This window comes from Procambarus clarkii, unplaced genomic scaffold, assembly GCF_040958095.1.
Source record: "Procambarus clarkii isolate CNS0578487 unplaced genomic scaffold, FALCON_Pclarkii_2.0 HiC_scaffold_134, whole genome shotgun sequence".
Taxonomy (NCBI): domain Eukaryota; kingdom Metazoa; phylum Arthropoda; class Malacostraca; order Decapoda; family Cambaridae; genus Procambarus; species Procambarus clarkii.
This window is the reverse complement of record NW_027189167.1, coordinates 1323085-1337701: the sequence shown is the minus strand read 5'-3', so window position 1 is coordinate 1337701 and position 14617 is coordinate 1323085.

Sequence of the window (14617 nt, the reverse complement as noted above, 5' to 3'; positions counted from 1 at the left end):
CCTTTCCATCCCCTGGACTTGTCCCACAATTCCTGGCGAGTTGATAAAGCGCACTTATGTTTGCACTCCTCTCTTGTGCTGTCTACACTAGACTATGGCTGCCCCACCCATTCTCTGCTATTCCTTCTACTGTCACCTAGACGCATATGTGCGGCCCCTGGTACCTATGCAGAGGTTATATGCACACAGAAATCACAATTGCGTGATGCATCAAATGAACAAATCCACAAGGGCCGTGACGAGGATTCGAACCTGCGCCCGAGAGCATCCCAGACGCTGCCTTAATCGACTGAACTACGATATGGTCAAGGAAGGGAAAGGAATTATCACGGGGAAAGCGCCAAGCTATTACGACTATATAGCACTGGGAAGGGGTCAGGATTAGGATTTGGGATGGGAGGGGTGGGGGGAAGGAATGGTGCCCAACCACTTGGATAGTCGGGGACATGGTCAAGGAGTTGAAACCGAAGTTCAGTAGAACTTGCAGGATCCTGGAGCCTCTCCGAGACACAAACCAGGGTTTTACACAACTCCCCCCTGCACTCGAGCTATGTCAATAGGCCGTTCTCCCTCTTCGCCCTTACTTCATTACACAAGAGGGAGAACGGCTTGTGTAAAATCCTGGTTTGTGCCTCGGAGAGGCTGCAGGATCAAGTTAGTTCTACTGTACTTCGGTTTCAACTCCTCGACCATGTCGTAGCTCAGTCCATTAAAGCAGCATCTGGGATGCTCTCGAACGCAGGTTCGAATCCTCGTCACGGCCCTTGTAGATTTGTTCAGAGATAATATGTTTAAACTGGCATTCATCTCAACCGGATCATCACTACCTGTTCTGTCGTAGTTATTTAACGGGTGAGATTTAATGTTTCTGTGGTTTTCCGCACAAATATAGAATTGGAAAAGGAGCTGTAATGTTCCCGAATGTTCAGGTCTCCAGCAGCAGCAGCAGCAGCAGCAGCAGCAGCAGCAGCTAGACTGTACTGCAGAAGCAGATAGAGAGGGAGGGAAGCAGCCACAGCTGTGAGGTAACCTGACCTCTAAAGAGGCCAAATTCCTACAGGAAACAAATCACCTGAACAATAGGATGGTAGTGCAAGAAAAAGAGAGAATAATTAAGAGATAGTACCATAAGTTTAAATTTATAAATAAAGGCTAGACTAAAACACAGGTATTTTTTTTACCTAACGAGTATAGTAGGGTCTAACAGTAGTTTAAAGGGAAAGAAAACAATCGTTCATTTATTTACAATATGAACTATTGATCAATATAACAAGTTTTCTTTCAATAATTTTTTAACAATCCTAAGTGTGTTGTTAAACAACTCATCATGACTAACATTTGGATCCTAAGATTTAAATTTTTGTCTGTATCTGATATAAGACTAATGAAAAGCAGTGGTACAGTGGACTTTACTTTGAGTAGAGGTACAGAGCTTCTAGCTGTGCTTGAACTCCATTATAAATATTTTTTTTTTTTTGAGATATATACAAGAGTTGTTACATTCTTGTACAGCCACTTGTACGCGTAGCGTTTCGGGCAGGTCCCTGGAATACGATCCCCTGCCGGGAAGAATCGTTGTTACAACCAAGTACACATTTTACTGTTGCGTTAAAATTTGGTTGACTGTTACTGTGTGGTGTTCCACACAAATGAATATTCACCGTTCTACTTTACCTATTATTCCCATTGACCTCATTTTGTGTGCTATCACTCCATGATCACATTTATGAAATACCTATGTGAAGTCCGTGTATACCACATCTGCATTCTGTTTTTCTACTAATACCTCGGTTATTTTGTCGAAGTGGTCAAGTAACTGCGATATGCACAATCTTCCTACTCTAGATCCATGTTGACCTGGGTTGTGGAGGTCATGGGTCTCCAGGAAACTGGAGACCTGGGGCCAGATTCCCGAAGCGGTTACGCAAGCACTTACGAACCTGTCCATCTTTTCTCAATCTTTGGCGGCTTTGCTTACACTTATTAAACAGTTAATGAGCTCCAAATTACCAGGTAGCTGTTTATAACAATAACACCAGTTAATTGGGAGGTTTTCATGCTTGAAAACTGTTTTAATAAATATTACCGAAGTTGCAAGATTGAGGAAATATGTACACGTTCGTAAATACTTGCTTAACTGCTTCGTGAATCTGGCCCCTGACCCGTGATCTCTCACTCAAATACGTTTGTGGGTCGTTAGTGCCACTGGCCTATAATTCTTTGCCAATGCTTTGCTCCCTCCCTTGTTAGTAGTAGGCACCCATCAGTCTCAGGAGACTATGGAGTTGCGTTCTGGTTGTCGGTCTGGAGTGGCCTCATCAGGGCGCAAAGCCAGGGTAGGTTGATTCGGGGAAGAAGCTGTTACCCAGGCAGCAGGTCCCCCCTCTCCACGGCGCTGAAAGTCTCCAATGGAAAGGCATACGCCAATACGATTGGTTCCAGCGCCGTCACAGGAACTGTGAGTTCCGAGGTTGACCTCGAAAGTGGTGAAGAAGGGCACAGGGACCTCCAACCCCAATAAGTTTTGCTCCTCCCTTGTAAAGAGGAGCAAAACCTATTAATTTCAGCGAATCTGGTATCTCCCCTGTGTCAAAGATATTTTTCCACACTATGCTACTGGCACTTGGCATGTCTTTATAAATATTAAATAACACGAGTCTGGACCCGGGGTAAGAGTCCACGTTATCAATTTCTCCTTCAAAATCTGCAAAATTTGAGTTAATGTCATAATTTCATGTGTTTGGATATCAGGCATAAAGATGATGTCCGGATCTTCCATACACACAGAAATCACAATTGCATGATGCATCTATATCACCTGCGTCTATCCTCTCGGACGCAGGTTCGAATCCTCGTCACGGCCCTTGTGGATTTGTTCATCCGGATCGTCCACTTTCATGCTATTTATTGGGATGCTAAACAATTGTTTAAGTAATAAAAAATGCTGAAACCTAAAAACAGCCTTTGAAATCACATTGTTTTGGGGGTTGTCAGTAATATTTTTATCATCTGTGTATGAACCTTCACTTGTAAAGAAAAAAAAAGGTCCAATACATAGTTGTTTTTGTGATTTCACATATATGAAGAAATTTGTTTTACTTTCTCTTGAATGGCGTTGTCGTAATTGCATTTCATCAATCTGATATAATTGCTTTAGTCTTTGGTAGATTAATTCAAACTCCGTTTAAATTATTCCATCTTTGTTGGGATAGTAGTGTCTCCTTAAACATTTTCGTTATTTTCTTCTTTTGTAGTGCCGTCTGCGTTCTCTTTCTTCGTTGGTCCTCTTTCTGGCTCTCAACACAGGAACAAGTTTCAGAAAGACTTTATATTTTTTGGAAGTTAGTTGTTCTATGTCTTGTTTAGGATTTGTATTGCTTATAAACATTCAATGGGGAAATTGTTTGTTCCCTGTATCTCTTCCCAGTCAATCCTTTTATTATAATTTAGTTTATAGAATAACCTCTCTCGCATGATAAATGTTTTAGGCCTATTAAAAGTACTGATGCTGGTTTGCACTTAAATGAGCTTGTGATCTGAGTGTTTTATCCAAGATTGTAATGTCGCTGATTATGTCTTCTTTATAGGTGAAGTTCAGATCTAGAATATTTTCGTTCCTAGTTGACACTTATCTGCTGGTTAAGTTAAAATTTGTCACAGAATATAAGTAGTTCATTAGAATAATAACCAAGTTTATTAGATCTTCTTACTAGAAGAAAAGAGAAAAGAAAGATGTTAACTCTACTCCCAGTAGAGTTAACTACCACCGCATTTGGAGAGTTAAGAAGCTCAGAGCATACAAGATCTTCTCCTATATACAGACCTACTCCTCCATGTGACCTATTTACCCGATCACGTCTATATAGATAATATTGTTATCCAGGTCTCACTGTCAAACAGTTCCCATGCATAGGTTTGTGAAAAGTCTAAATACTGTTTGACTCGGCGAAGAGGCACTTTATGAACTGCTTTTTTCTCTCTCCAGTTTTTCGACCTTGAATGTTAGCAAATATGAACGAGGTTACTGCATTTGAGGTAATTTGATGAAATTTTTTTCAGGCAGGTCCATTATGTGTGGACATATTGGTTTTGTTCTGACTAGTACTGATTGTTGCAAGTTTACTTGTTGCCTGTTGTTGTTGTAGCTCTGTTGTGGAATATAATTGTATATGTGATTCTAGTATGTAAGTGGGTCTTTCAGCCAGTTCTATACACTCTGTTCCACCTTTTATAACCTCTCTTGTTTGGATATAAAAAATTGACTTTCTTCAACGCCATTTTTTTGTTTACCACTCTTCATTTAGCGTTGTCTCTTTCACGTGAAAGTATGGTCAGCTGAGGTCAGCATTTTCATCCCTCAGTGTGGTTTCGCACATGACAGGATGGAGAAATCTACATTTTGATCTAAAGCGACATTTTCCTTTCGAAAGTATTTAAACTTAAGGATTAGAATGCAGCTACTACAATCCTTTCTATTTCCAGATTATCAGTCTGCATATGGCCTTTACATGTTTGTACTTGTATAGACATTTTAAAGTTGAATGCACTAGTTAATTTGTTCAAAACATACTTAGAAGTGTCTTTCTGTTCCAGGTGTGTGAGGGCGCTACAGGTGTTTGAAGGAGCTGCAGGTGTGTGAGATGGCGCTACAGGTGTGTGTTTGTGAGAGGGCGCTACAGGCATGTGTGTGAGAGCGCTACAGGTATATGTATTCACCTAGTTGTGCTTGCGGGGGTTGAGCTTTTGCTCTTTGGTCCCGCCTCTCAACTGTCAATCAACTGGTGTACAGATTCCTGAGCCTACTGGGCTCCATCATATCTACATATGAAACTGTGTATGGAGTCAGCCTCCACCACATCACTGCCTAATGCATTCCATCTGTTAACTACTGACACTGAAAGTTCTTTCTAACGTCCCTGTGGCTCATTTGGGCACTCGGGTTTCCACCTGTGTCCCCTTGTTCACGTACCACCCGTGTTAAACAGTTTACCTTTATCTGCCCAGTCAATTCCTCTGAGAATTTTGTTGGTAGTGATTGTCTCCCCTTACTCTTCTGTCTTTTAGTGTCGAGGTGCATTTCTCGCCAACCCGTCCTCTTAAAAAGAACGTCACTTTTGGCTCGTATGCCAACCTGTCCTCTTAAAAAGAACGTCTCTTTTGGCCGTTTGCCCGTATGGCCGAATTTGGACGTAATTTGAAAATGAAAAAAATGAAAATAAATTTGGGATTTTTTTTTTCAACAACAGTAAGCTAAGGGTCCTCTGATAGGTTGGGTGGGCAGGAAATTCTCAAAGTTTCAAAACGGTATGAAAAACGTGAATTTAAAGTCATCTATTCTAACCTTACAGAGTAGGCCGGACGACTGAAACAGAAAACGGAACAGTACGTCACTTTTGTGAGTCGATTTCATTTCAAATTACGTCCAAATTTGGCCATAGTGCGCATACGAGCCAAAAGTGACGTTATTTTTAAGAAGACGGGTTGCACACACACACACACACACACCTACCTGTAGCGCCATCTCACACACCTGCAGCTCCTTCAAACACCTGTAGCGCCCTCACACACCTGGAACAGAAAGACACTTCTAAGTATGTTTTGAACAAATTAACTAGTGCATTCAACTTTAAAATGTCTATACAAGTACAAACATGTAAAGGCCATATGCAGACTGATAATCTGGAAATAGAAAGGATTGTAGTAGCTGCATTCTAATCCTTAAGTTTAAATACTTTCGAAAGGAAAATGTCGCTTTAGATCAAAATGTAGATTTCTCCATCCTGTCATGTGCGAAACCACACTGAGGGATGAAAATGCTGACCTCAGCTGACCATACTTTCACGTGAAAGAGACAACGCTAAATGAAGAGTGGTAAACAAAAAAATGGCGTTGAAGAAAGTCAATTTTTTATATCCAAACAAGAGAGGTTATAAAAGGTGGAACAGAGTGTATAGAACTGGCTGAAAGACCCACTTACATACTAGAATCACATATACAATTATATTCCACAACAGAGCTACAACAACAACAGGCAACAAGTAAACTTGCAACAATCAGTACTAGTCAGAACAAAACCAATATGTCCACACATAATGGACCTGCCTGAAAAAAATTTCATCAAATTACCTCAAATGCAGTAACCTCGTTCATATTTGCTAACATTCAAGGTCGAAAAACTGGAGAGAGAAAAAAGCAGTTCATAAAGTGCCTCTTCGCCGAGTCAAACAGTATTTAGACTTTTCACAAACCTATGCATGGGAACTGTTTGACAGTGAGACCTGGATAACAATATTATCTATATAGACGTGATCGGGTAAATAGGTCACATGGAGGAGTAGGTCTGTATATAGGAGAAGATCTTGTATGCTCTGAGCTTCTTAACTCTCCAAATGCGGTGGTAGTTAACTCTACTGGGAGTAGAGTTAACATCTTTCTTTTCTCTTTTCTTCTAGTAAGAAGATCTAATAAACTTGGTTATTATTCTAATGAACTACTTATATTCTGTGACAAATTTTAACTTAACCAGCAGATAAGTGTCAACTAGGAACGAAAATATTCTAGATCTGAACTTCACCTATAAAGAAGACATAATCAGCGACATTACAATCTTGGATAAAACACTCAGATCACAAGCTCATTTAAGTGCAAACCAGCATCAGTACTTTTAATAGGCCTAAAACATTTATCATGCGAGAGAGGTTATTCTATAAACTAAATTATAATAAAAGGATTGACTGGGAAGAGATACAGGGAACAAACAATTTCCCCATTGAATGTTTATAAGCAATACAAATCCTAAACAAGACATAGAACAACTAACTTCCAAAAAATATAAAGTCTTTCTGAAACTTGTTCCTGTGTTGAGAGCCAGAAAGAGGACCAACGAAGAAAGAGAACGCAGACGGCACTACAAAAGAAGAAAATAACGAAAATGTTTAAGGAGACACTACTATCCCAACAAAGATGGAATAATTTAAACGGAGTTTGAATTAATCTACCAAAGACTAAAGCAATTATATCAGATTGATGAAATGCAATTACGACAACGCCATTCAAGAGAAAGTAAAACAAATTTCTTCATATATGCGAAATCACAAAAACAACTATGTATTGGACCCTTGTTTTTCTTTACAAGTGAAGGTACATACACAGCTACCCGTTCTCGCAAATTCGTAAAGTCAATATTGACGTATTAACTACGTGCATAGGTGATATACTAAACATAATAGATACCCTTAAAAAGATTCATAGAGAACACCGACCTTACTTAACCTTGTTAGTATCTTAAGATAAGCATCTTATAGCTTCGTAATTACAATTGTTACTTAACCTATTATAGGTATAGGTTAAGTAATAATTGTAATTACGGAGCAATTATATACCTATTATAGGTATAGGTTAAGTAATAATTGTAATTACGAAGCAATAAGATGCTTATCTTAAGATACTAACCAGGTTAGGTAAGGTTGGTGTTCTCTATGAATCTTTTTAAGGGTATCTATTATGTTTAGTATATCACCTATGCACGTAGTTAACACGTCAATATTGACTTTACGAATTTGCGAGAACGGGTTGTACACAGATGATAAAGATATTACTGACACCCCCCAAAAAAACAATGTGATTTCTACGGCTGTTTTTAGGCTTCAGCATTTTTTATTACTTAAACAATTGTTTAGCATCGCAATAAATAGCATGAAAGTGGAAGATTCGGATGAACAAATCCACAAGGGCCGTGACGAGGATTCGAACCTGCGTTCGAGAGGATAGACGAAGGTGATATAGATGCATCATTTGATGCATCACGCTATTGTGATTTCTGTGTGTATGGAAGATCCGGACATCATCTTTATGCCTGATATCCAAACACATGAAATTATGACATTAACTCGAATTTTGCAGATTTTGAAGGAGAAATTGATAACGTGGACTCTTACCCCGGGTCCAGACTCGTGTTATTTAATATTTATAAAGACATGCCAAGTGCCAGTAGCATAGTGTGGAAAAATATCTTTGACACAGGGGAGATACCAGATTCGCTGAAATTAATAGGTTTTGCTCCTCTTTACAAGGGAGGAGCAAAACTTATTGGGGTTGGAGGTCCCTGTGCCCTTCTTCACCACTTTCGAGGTCAACCTCGGAACTCACAGTTCCTGTGACGGCGCTGGAACCAATCGTATTGGCGTATGCCTTTCCATTGGAGACTTTCAGCGCCGTGGAGAGGGGGACCTGCTGCCTGGGTAACAGCTTCTTCCCCGAATCAACCTACCCTGGCTTTGCGCCCTGATGAGGCCACTCCAGACCGACAACCAGAACGCAACTCCATAGTCTCCTGAGACTGATGGGTGCCTACTACTAACAAGGGAGGGAGCAAAGCATTGGCAAAGAATTATAGGCCAGTGGCACTAACGACCCACAAACGTATTTGAGTGAGAGATTACGGGTCAGGGGCCAGATTCACGAAGCAGTTAAGCAAGTATTTACGAACGTGTACATATTTCCTCAATCTTGCAACTTCGGTAATATTTATTAAAACAGTTTTCAAGCATGAAAACCTCCCAATTAACTGGTGTTATTGTTATAAACAGCCACCTGGTAATTTGGAGCTCATTAACTGTTTAATAAGTGTAAGCAAAGCCGCCAAAGATTGAGAAAAGATGGACAGGTTCGTAAGTGCTTGCGTAACTGCTTCGGGAATCTGGCCCCAGGTCTCCAGTTTCCTGGAGACCCATGACCTCCACATCCCATGTCAACATGGATCTAGAGTAGGAAGATTGTGCATATCGCAGTTACTTGACCACTTCGACAAAATAACCGAGGTATTAGTAGAAAAACAGGATGCAGATGTGGTATACACGGACTTCACATAGGTATTTCATAAATGTGATCATGGAGTGATAGCACACACAATGAGGTCAATGGGAATAATAGGTAAAGTAGAACGGTGAATATTCATTTGTGTGGAACAACACACAGTAACAGTCAAACAAATATAATGGAGTTCAAGCACAGCTAGAAGCTCTGTACCTCTACTCAAAGTAAAGTCCACTGTACCACTGCTTTTCATTAGTCTTATATCAGATACAGACAAAAATTTAAATCTTAGGATCCAAATGTTAGTCATGATGAGTTGTTTAACAACACACTTAGGATTGTTAAAAAATTATTGAAAGAAAACTTGTTATATTGATCAATAGTTCATATTGTAAATAAATGACCGATTGTTTTCTTTCCCTTTAAACTACTGTTAGACCCTACTATACTCGTTAGGTAAAAAAAATACCTGTGTTTTAGTCTAGCCTTTATTTATAAATTTAAACTTATGGTACTATCTCTTAATTATTCTCTCTTTATCTTGCACTACCATCCTATTGTTCAGGTGATTTGTTTCCTGTAGGAATTTGGCCTCTTTAGAGGTCAGGTTACCTCACAGCTGTGGCTGCTTCCCTCCCTCTCTATCTGCTTCTGCAGTACAGTCTAGCTGCTGCTGCTGCTGCTGCTGCTGCTGCTGCTGCTGCTGCTGCTGCTGGAGACCTGAACATTCGGGAACATAACAGCTCCTTTTCCAATTCTATATTTGTGCGGAAAACCACAGAAACATTAAATCTCACCCGTTAAATAACTACGACAGAACAGGTAGTGATGATCCGGTTGAGATGAATGCCAGTTTAAACATATTATCTCTGAACAAATCTACAAGGGCCGTGACGAGGATTCGAACCTGCGTTCGAGAGCATCCCAGATGCTGCTTTAATGGACTGAGCTACGACATGGTCGAGGAGTTGAAACCGAAGTACAGTAGAACTAACTTGATCCTGCAGCCTCTCCGAGGCACAAACCAGGATTTTACACAAGCCGTTCTCCCTCTTGTGTAATGAAGTAAGGGCGAAGAGGGAGAACGGCCTATTGACATAGCTCGAGTGCAGGGGGGAGTTGTGTAAAACCCTGGTTTGTGTCTCGGAGAGGCTCCAGGATCCTGCAAGTTCTACTGAACTTCGGTTTCAACTCCTTGACCATGTCCCCGACTATCCAAGTGGTTGGGCACCATTCCTTCCCCCCACCCCTCCCATCCCAAATCCTAATCCTGACCCCTTCCCAGTGCTATATAGTCGTAATAGCTTGGCGCTTTCCCCGTGATAATTCCTTTCCCTTCCTTGACCATATCGTAGTTCAGTCGATTAAGGCAGCGTCTGGGATGCTCTCGGGCGCAGGTTCGAATCCTCGTCACGGCCCTTGTGAATTTGTTCATTTGATGCATCACGCAATTGTGATTTCTGTGTGCATATAACCTCTGCATAGGTACCAGGGGCCGCACATATGCGTCTTGGTGACAGTAGAAGGAATAGCAGAGAATGGGTGGGGCAGCCATAGTCTAGTGTAGACAGCACAAGAGAGGAGTGCAAACATAAGTGCGCTTTATCAACTCGCCAGGAATTGTGGGACAAGTCCAGGGGATGGGAAGGGCCTCGGAACATTAATTTCAGAACCAAGAGATAAGCTGATGTCAATGATCAGCTGCCAGAGTTTGGCATTATACTTGTACAGAAGCGGATTTGAATAGTGACAAGGAGTGTCGAGGAATGACATCTTTGGAGTAAAAGTCAGCTTAAATCTTATCTGGAGAGACCTTTAAGCCGTGAATATTAGCCCAGGACGACACGCTATCGATCACAATTTGGAATCTGTTGGATGAAGGAGAAATTGTAACAACGACAGGAGTATGTGTACATAGTGGACCAAGAATACACCAGAGGAAAGGGACAAAGATCACACGAGAACAACCAGGAAAAGTTTAGAAAGTAATTTAAAACCCAACACGGGGTAACACTTGCATTGTTGAAAACAGTGAGAAAGCAGCACCAAGTCTCACTTTAAACGTTCAACTACAGAAAGCTCTCAAGGAAAATGGGACGTCTGTCGTCACGTCTGTCGGTCCAGCACACTAATAAGATTTTGTCACTTTCGCAGCTGACAATCACACACTGCAATACCAATACCTAACACAGGCATTTTCCTCCTGTGGGCCTTGACGGTGCCACATACGCCGGTGTTGTGGTCAAGGAGGAATCTGGTCAGCAAGAGGCTGGTATAGTAGTTGTCCGTGAATAGAATATGCCAATAGTTCAGCAACGCTTCCACGAGTGTTTTGACAATGCCAGAGAGTCCGTGTGGATCTTCACCTGGTATGTGAACGTCTCTACCTGAATACAGTATCATGTCCATAACTTTACCAGTTTCATAGTCACATACCACGAAAAACATAGTCCATATCAATGCCGCTTTGATGGGATGTACTGCCTGAACGAAAGTCGCCCCTTGAAGAGGACTAGCGATTCATCAATCACCACATTCTGCCCTGGTACAAAGTAATCACAGAACTTTCCTCTCATATCACTAAAAATCTTCCGCAGCTTCCAAAGTCTGTCCTGTGTCTTCATTATCATTGTTCTCAAAGTGCAGACACCTATCACACGACATGTACCGGTTTAACACAGGGGAAGGAACAAAGCTGTCTTTGCTCCAATAATCCTGGATCACGTTTTTCAGAATGTTATCATTATCATGCCCAATGCGAAAAAACACACATTTCCTCATTTGTCGTGTCTTTCCATCGTGTCATGCAAGAGGTAGGTAAAATGCCCGAGTCAATGAGGCTGTGAGCATATCTGTTCATCTCTGCAACGAGAAGGTCCATGAATTCCTTGTCAAAATACGCGATAAAACAGTCAATTTCAGCCATATCATCACCTGTATAGGCAAATAACGGTGTCACATCAATATCGGTACCATCAAATATTGGAATTTGTGGGACAAAATTTTCACAATCCTCCCACACAAGTACACCTGTGGGTTTGGTTTTAACGCCAACACCATGGCCAACACTACCACGAGCACCAAAAACACAGCTCCGTCGTCTTGTGCTAGAGCTGCGTATAGGTGTGCAAGAGCTGCTTATAGGTATGCCAGAAGATGAGTGTTCTGCGTAGTGCAGGCCTACCATGAACACCTGATGTTGAGGGAACACTGTCGTCATTGACCTCCGGCTGCGTGACACGCTGCTACTTGCGTCGGCGTGTTACTGGGGCAGCATAACCCCGCCTAGTAACACCATCGCTACTCGGTTCGTCAACACTGCTTGTATCGAAGTCTATTTCACTGAAGCCCGAGAATGATTCATCACATGTTCTATCCCTAAATAAACTAGCATCAGAGGAAACACACGGTGGTGGTGACTAGCAGGCGTTGACCCTGGGCAGCGAGGCATGCTGGGTTAGGCGCGTGTACACACTGGCGACCTCTTCCACCTCATTCTCCCACTCACTCGTGTCAGACATCTGTGTTAGGTCTTTATCTGGATTGTAGTCTAAATCATCATCCATCGCTCTCATACAATATGACGCGTATTTTGTTCTCGGTCATTTTCCTGGACCGCAGCTGACTGGACTGGGAGCTCGTACACAATGCATCTGACTTGGTTGCTTCCTTGAAACTGAAGCTCCCCACGGCCTTGGGACATACTGAGATTTTTATAAAAATGGCGGACAATCACTGGAGCCCTCAGTCATCCATTATGTACCCGCGTCCCCGCACGCCAGATTTGAATAGTACTCTATACCCAAGAGATCCCTGAGGCACGTTGCACACCAACTGTCGAGCGCCTCAAGGGGCATTGCACAGTGCAGTGGTCAGGGAAGTAGGCCTTAGGTTTATTTGTGATTTAGTTAAATTTAGTCTTGGAGAATACTTGTGTTTCATATTTAATCCCCAGACTGGTGTTTTAAGGATACGTTTTGAGCGTAAATAAATAAATAAATTGGTGACGTGGCAAATATCCCATTTTCCTTGAGAAGCCACTGAAACTTTTTTTTAATTCAGTTAGTAGTTAGTATGTTCCTAACATAACCGTTTTTGCTTGGTATCTAAGGTGCTAATAATTTAGTGTCTGAATTTCCGACAAACAGTGACATTCAATATATGACTAACAACAACGTTAAGGAGGAAATAGACGAGTACAGGCTGTAAAGGCTAAAAAGTGCGAACTCTCTCATTCATTACCAACATCAGATCTGCAATAACTGAACTGCAGCGATGAAGAACATGTACAATGTTTGGAACAAATATATCTTCGATCTTTCCAATCATCCACAACATGTGTTGGAGAAAGGTATCAACAATAATGAAGGTGACTTAAGATTTCCAACTGATAGGTTTAGCTGCATGAATGGTCCTGATGGCTACTGAACTTCATTGTGGGAGGATGGAGGCATTGGTGAAGTGTGTTCAAACGAGTGGATAAGGATTAAAACAGCGGCGTTCCGAATATCAGTTGCCGTACAATAAGAAGGAATGTGAACGCCAGTAGCCTTCATAACGACGTCAGTCGACTATACTACCGTGACGGGGTGAGACGCAGGAACAACGTCAGAAGAAACAGCCTGTGTGAGGACCGAGGCATTCTTGCCATTCTGTTAGAAACGTTAAATGTGATATCTTCCTAACTGGAAGACAGATGCGGTAGTTTCAATGATGTGTGATTAACTGTTATGTAGTGAGGAGGGAGAATGAGGACTGTCGAGATGAGGATGAATATTGGCCTGGACGGTCATTGTCTGGTCAATGGGGAGGGCTGAACACTGGACAAAGTCAGACGGACTAACAACGGAAACAGAACAGTGAGGAGGTTGAGGAGTAACACCAATATGGCGGGTAGGGAGGTCTGGGGAAGAAAGGGAGTGTATACGGGATGAAGAACCCACACAGAACACCTCATTCAGACCATAAAGGATCAAGAGAAGGGGTTGAGCTGGTGAAGGTCTCTGGGTTTCCAAACGACTTGGAAATCGTTATGAAACTGAGGATGGGAAGAAGGGAGTAGAGAAGTAATCACACAAGGATTACCTGTTGGAAATTTCCAACACTGATACATCTCTATTGTATCACAATACACTACTGTTGTATATTAATTACAGTATCAATTAACCTTACTAACTGTAATACTAACATAAATTAGTATTTCTTTATCTGCGCATTAATTGCTGAAATTCTCACGACAACGAGAGGCAGGATTGCGTAAGATATTGTCTATTTAGACATGTTTAATACGAATATGTTAGAGAATTGAATATGGTTCTCTATTTTTATCAGTATTCTGTATTATAATAAATTACGGATAATATAACTCCTAATGATCCAATAACCGAGAGTTATTAACTAAGATTATCACTAAATAACAGTTTTATCTGTTATATACCAACGCCATGGAAATACTTCCCATTTCTCGTTAATAAGGAAACGGTGCTTAATCAACACCATCAAGCGAGAATATAAACAATATTTAATTCCCTACAATTGCAACCCTATTCCTTTAACGCATTACGTCAGTAATTACATGGAAAAGAATTCTCCGTGATTACTAAATTGTATTGTGAATGCGAGAGGGGGAGTTGAGGGAGACGCTGGCGGCGAGCCGCCATTCCTCGCGTGTCCGACTGGCGATTAGGAAGGGAAGCGCGTGGTGGTGATGGGACTGAAGAGTTTTCCAACATTAATTACGTTGCAGCTCCACTGATAGTCACCATTTACCTCACGTGTTCTACAGCGCCCTACCAGTTAATAA